This window comes from Alexandromys fortis, unplaced genomic scaffold, assembly GCF_014885135.2.
Source record: "Alexandromys fortis isolate MF-2015 unplaced genomic scaffold, M_Fortis_MF-2015_v1.1 scaffold_46, whole genome shotgun sequence".
In the NCBI taxonomy this organism is placed as follows: Eukaryota; Metazoa; Chordata; class Mammalia; order Rodentia; family Cricetidae; genus Alexandromys; species Alexandromys fortis.
The window spans coordinates 7,832,485-7,839,118 of NW_026067919.1; positions in this window are offsets into that span (position 1 = coordinate 7,832,485).

Genomic DNA, 6,634 nt, shown 5'->3' on the forward strand with positions numbered 1-6,634 from the left:
TCACTTCCTCTTTGCTGTCTGTTCTTAACTCCTGCTCCACCAAGTCTCTGCCTTCCTCTTTCTTGGACTCAGAACTGTTCAGATCTTATAGGTTCTGGTCAGCCCCTTTCCTAGGAATCTGCTGCTTAGGTAGCGGCTGCTTCCTGGACTTAGAATCCAAGGTTGGTATCTGAGTGCAAGCAGCAGCTCTCCATGGAGCTTAGAGCTTTCTCCTGGACACAGGAGAGCAGCTGGAAGTCCCTCTGTGGAACAGCGCCTGTGGTGCAGGTAGATCTGTTTCGTCTATACCGTTGTATTCTGCCAAATCAATTGAAGGAGGAATTTTAACTCCACCTGAGAAACCTCCTGGTAGTGACACTGGGTAAAATTTTAATGGCATATTTTTTTATTTTTATTTTTATTTTTTTTGCCCCTTGAAGCTATTTGCTGCATGGTCTCTTCTGGAATGTGAATTAAAGCTTCCACGGTATGCTTCTTTTCGGTCATCATCCTTCTTAATGTCTGTTACATCTGGGTGGAGGGCAAGCTGAAGGCCTGAAGTGGCTGTCACCATCTAGACTTCTGGACAGATGAATTTAATCTATTTGAGTGAACAATAATTATTTAGGAGCATTGCTGAGAGGCTAACCTTGGAGAACACTGAGCTTTAAAAATATTGAATTGAGTAAATTTTGAAGATTTATTATTTTCCCTCTGATTTATAAGTGTAATATATGCTTGGAGTAAAAACTAGAAATACAGAAAAGAGAGGTACCATCAAAGTTAAATTTGAGTACATTTTCTAAGCTAATCTGTATTCCTTTCTTGTACCCCCCTCATAAATCAATACCCAACCCTCCAAATAAACCAGTGATTAGAGTGGCATACATGGATTAGTTTTTTTCCTAATTTTAAAAATACAGTTATTTGCTTACTAAGTGTATGCACACGTGTCCATTTGCATTTGAACACGTTTTGAGGCCATGTGTGGAGGTCAGAGAACAACGTGTGGGAGTCAGTTCTCTGCTTCCACTGTGTGGGTACCGCTCAGTGCATCAGGTTTAGGAGCAAGTGTCCCATGAGCCATAGGGATGGGGTTGTGTTGTATGTAGATGTATCAGCTGGGGATGGGCACCCCACAATCAATTGTTCTCTGCATTTTTGATCAATCGTGGCTTTCTTATCCAATACCAATTAATTAGTCCTGAAATCATATACCTAGGCGCAATGTGAAACAGACTCGGCAGGTTGTGTTTATGTATTTATGCATTTGTGTGTGTGCATAAAACAATAATAATTAAGGAAAAAGGGCCCTGGGTGAGAGGGAGTGAGAGGATTTAGACGAAAGGGAGGAGAGAAATCATGTAATTGATTTAAACAGCAAAACAACTAAAATGTTAGACACTCCTCTTAACTCTCATGTGATGAAATATATTCATTTTGATAAGCTTCTCAAAAGCTTTACTATGGTTTTGATTAAATAATAATACAATTCTATTACAATACAAATAATTTAGCACTTAGTTTTTGTGACCATTTATCATGTGTCTTTCCATTTTTAAATCTTTCTTTTTTTTTTTACATTTTAAGCATTTTTTTTAATTGAGAATAAGAAAAAAAAAGTTTCCGCCTCCTCCCAGCCTTCCATTTCCCTCCCCCTCCCCCCACTCTTCTCCCCCTGCCCCCACTCCTCTCCCCCTCCCTCTCTAATCCAAAGAGCCGTCATGGTTCCCTGCCCTGTGAAAAGTCCAAGGTCCTCCCCCTCCGTCCAAGTCTAGGAAGGTGAACATCCAAACTGGCTAGGCTCCCACCAAGCCGGAACATGAAGTAGGATCAGAACCCCTTGCCATTGACCTTGGCTTCTCATCAGTCCTCATTGCTCGCCTCTTTTATTTTTACAGAAAATGTTGGTAATTTTGTTCACAGTTCCTCTATGTTTCTTAATTAATTAAATATTAGGTACTTTATCTAACAACCTATATCTACCAATGACATTCCTCCCCAGAATGAATTATCAATTTTACCAGGTATAGTTTTTTTTTAATCCTGTAATTATTCAGTTTCCTGAAATTTTATTATTGGTTGTATGTTGTTTTTTTGTTGTTGATCTTGAAAAATAATTAAATATATAATATATGTTTATATCTAATACATAGCATGCATAGGTTTATTCATACTTTCTTTTCTTATGTTTTGATTTTTTTTCTTGTTGTGTCGATCAGCAATCCTCAAACAATGGCAAACTAATGATAGTCTTGGCAGGCATTTTTTTTTTCTTGTTCCTGAATGTAATGAAAATGTCCCTGAGATGAATCGTGGAGAATAATGCCTGGTGTGGGCTTGTGGAGTGTGATTTTTGTCACTAAGAAGATGTATGCTTTAAATCTTGGCTTTTCTAAGAGGGTCTATTCCTTACCATGAATAGGGTGCTGATTTTATCAAATAGTTTTTCCGCTTCTGATCAGGTAATAAAATTATTTTTTCTTTCTCTAAGTTATTGAAGTCCTATAGAATTTTAACAGATTTACAAATATTAAATGTCCCTCATATTCATGGATCATTTTTGATATAGTCATTTGTATATTTATTTGAATATATTCAGTTTTACAAATATTCACATTCACACTTGCAATTGATTTATGGTGTTTTTTGTTTTATATTTTTTCCTCAGCTATTTAGACGCAAAACATTTCCTTCCTTCCTTCCTTCCCTCCCTCCCTCCCTCCCTCCGCGCCTCCCTCCCTTTTTCCTTTCTTCCTTCTTTTTTCTTCCTCTCTCTTTCTTTTCTTCCCTTTCTTTCCCTTCTGTTTCCTTCCTTACATACGCGCATACATACATATATTTGTGTGTGTATGTGTGTGTGTGTGTATAAATGCCACAGTGCATGCCTGAGGCAGAGGACAGCTTGAAGGAGTTGGTTGTTTCCTACCATGTGGATTTCAGGGACTAAACTCAGGTCATGATGATTCATGGCAGGCACCTTCACCCACTGAGCCATCCTGCCAACCCAGTACTTTTTTTCTTGAGAGAACTGAAGAAACTCCATTAAAAATATTTGTGTTCATGTTCATGTAGGGACTGACTCTTCCCATTCCTTTAAGATTTCTAAATCCACATAAACATGTTTTTAAAAGCTATAATCCTCTGATAAAGGGCCTCTGTCTCTTTTCTTTTGCTCTCTGTTTCTAATACTGTACATGTGTGATTTTTATTACCCTTTTTTCATATTTCTGTTACACTGTAACTGTTTTTAGACCGAAGAGTTAACAGAACCCTTATCTTGCTTTTATGAACTTTTAGTACATTCTAATGCATACAGTTTACCTGCTCCCAGCTAGGTAGCCTTAAAGAGAACTTTCTGGTTTTAACAAAGATAATTCCTAACAATAGAAAAGTAGATAAGCAAGACTTTCACAAAATAAGCTTAGATAACAGGTGATCCTAACAACTCGAACACAAGTAAATAGTAGCCAAAATCTGACCTAAATGTTGGTATTTCCTACCATATTTACATCTATCTTCTTAAATCAAATGTGTTAAAATGGCTTATTTTGAAATTTTTTAAATATAAAAACACAAACCCATACATCATAGGGGATATATTTCTGCTTGCTTTAGTGGTAAAAGCCATTGAAATTCCATTCACAAAATGTATCACGGTGAACTAGAATGACATTTTTTCATGAGCAACAGAATTTCCATACAGGGGAATCTTTTTCTAATTACTCACTTACTTGTGTTTTTGAGATAAGATCTTCCTTTGTAGCTCAGGCTGGCCTGGAACTTGCTGTATCGTCAAGGTTGACCTTAAACTCAATAGCTTCCTGCCTCAGCCTCCTGAGTGAGGAAATTAGAGGCACATACCACCATGGCCAACAAGAACAAATTCTTAGAAAAGGAATGCAGCGTACGCAGCTGGCTAGCGGTATGAGAGTCAGTCAGTTGTTTCTGTGTAAATCGCTTCCCAGATGATCTCTCAGCAACTCATGTTCAAAGCACATTGGCTGCATGCACTAAGCTACGCTGGTACATTTCCTAAAGGTGTAAAGAAGACAGCCCCTCAATAACCGTTAAAATGTTTTATGTGAGTTGAGATGGAAGACTGTGTCTTTAAGTAACAGATGGAACAGCTGTGTCTGTTCCACCAAAATGGGCCTCTCTGTTGTACGAGTTCTAATTGGTCTTAATAAAAAAAAAAAAAAACCCAAAACTCAGAGCCAGATATTAGAGTTAATGCTGAAGGATCAGAGAGACAAAGGAGCAAGCCACAACCAACTCTTACCTTGCTACCTCCTCAGCTGAAAAAGGGCTGAGCTCCTGTCTCCTCCCACCTTATATTACTCTCTCTGCCCAGCTATATCACTTCCTGTCTTTCTATGCAGACCCCCAGAGCTCTATGATTAATTAGTGGCTAGCTCTGACCTCTGATCTTTAGAAAAGCTTTATTTATTAGAGTACAAACAAAAGATTACCACAGCTCTCCACCTTGTAAATGTCATTTCTCCATCTAGGTAAAGAAATGGACCAGCTAAAGTAAGTTCAGGCCAGGAGGGTCATTGATACAGTTAAAAGAGAGCATTAGAATCTTCACAGTACTTCAAAGAGGATGTTAGTGACATATACTTGGAAACACATATTTATACATATGTTTAATATACATTCACATATATTGTGGAACGCTTATTAATCTCATAGCAAAATGTTTCATAGATTCTTTAAATTTTAAGATAAGAAAAATGTATTTGTTCTTTTTCACACAGAAAAATAAATAATCCAAGTTTGATGATATTTTTCTTCCAAGCAGACATTTTTGAAGAAACAAACACAGTCAATCTGTCCCTTCAAGGTAAAGATGATATTTTAACAAGTGAAAATCTGTTATTATTATTATTATCGTTGTGTTAAGGACAGGCAGAACATTCTCAAAACAGATGTCTGGGCTGTCTCATTCTCACATGATTGTGTAAACAATGCACACCATAGTATTTCTCCCCAAAATCATAGAAGAAAAAAAAACTCACTTAAAAAAAACCATTCAAAGAATCTTGTTGCTTTTAGCTTATCTGATTTAAAAACAAAACAAAACAAAACACATTACCTTCCAGTTATTTGGTGTGAATAACTGATTGACAGCTGGGATGATGGAAAGTTACTAACATAATTTTAGCACAAAATCTTCCCATAATGGATTCAGGAGGTGCAGCCAACAACGTGATTCTTGCATGTGGCTCTAGGCATTTATCAGTAGTTTTTTTCATCACCATGAAATTGAAATATCGACAAACTCGAATCTTGGAATAGTGTCATGGGGGAATTTTCTATCTCGCCTCGGTTCCTTCTCAGGATTAGTTTCTTCAAATGTAAGGTCATTGAGAACACTGGTGTATGTAGGATGGGTGGTCCAACCTTCGCTTCCTCTGCGTCTTTTCTCACAACCATCATAGCCACTCTTGAGACACAGTTGAGAACACCACCTCACAACTTTGCCTGCAGTAGGTATCTTCAGGCTGCAGTGGGACAGGAGTTATTTCAGTGCGTGGTAGCTATTCTAAGTCTATGGATTTTTCTTGGTTATAATTACTTGTTATGTTACGTGCTACATATGCCTTTTTTCTTTGAATATTGGAATATCATTACAGAGTGCACCTTTCTCAAGGGTAAAATAACCCTAGGTGTTCAGCTTTCACATTTTGGGGAGGGCTTGGAGTTTACATCAGAATGAAAGCAGAGGTGGAATGATGGAATGAACATCACACCTCCACTTTTACTGTTGGGTTTATTTTAATTGATATTGCATTTTTAACCTTCCTATGTCATATTCCATGTTAGATTTTTGGATATAGTTTGTCATTACAGTTCCACCTGCAGCCTATTGTACTCTTCTGCTTTTGAATGACAATTTAACTGATTTATAGACTCATTGTCAGCAGTATTTTCAATGTCAAGTTTTTCATCTAAATTTTTGCCTTTCTCTAACCTATCCACTTTTCAACTCTTCAATTTAGATGCCATATTTATTTGATTTTATTTCTACCTTATATAGCAAGTAGCAGGCTCTACAACTAGTTTTTAACTCTACAAATAAATATATTTAATTAGGAACACCTCATTACAGTTTTCTGTAATTGTCTGCACTAAATGTTAAAATCAAGAGGGATTGGAGATTTAGCTCCAGGATAGAGAGCATGCTGAACAAGCACAAGGGCCTGGGTGTGGTCTCCAGACCAAGAAAAACAAATGAACAGAAAGGAAAACTAACAAGCTTATTGTTCCTAAGGTTTTTAAAGTTTTGTTTCCAGTAGGAGGCGGTCTCCTCTGTCCACTGTGTTCCTGGAATGGCACTTGGGTTGCCAGGCTTCCCCTGCAAGTACGCAAACCCACTCAGACATGTTCTTGACTCAGTTGTCAATCCTAAAGAGATTTCAATGATAGTCGTTAGTTTTGTTAATTATCTTCAGTTTTAGAATAGAATTTGGCATTTCTTTGAAATCTTCTTACAACAAACACCCAGCCAAGTCTTTGCTTGTGGAATTTTGTTTGGTATCCACCAATTTTTCATATTTTTGTCTCTGAATATCTTAGTTTCTACTCTCATTAGCTCAAGCACATCTAAAAAAACCCCATCCTGCCAAGGATGCTGTAGTCAAGTGCTTGT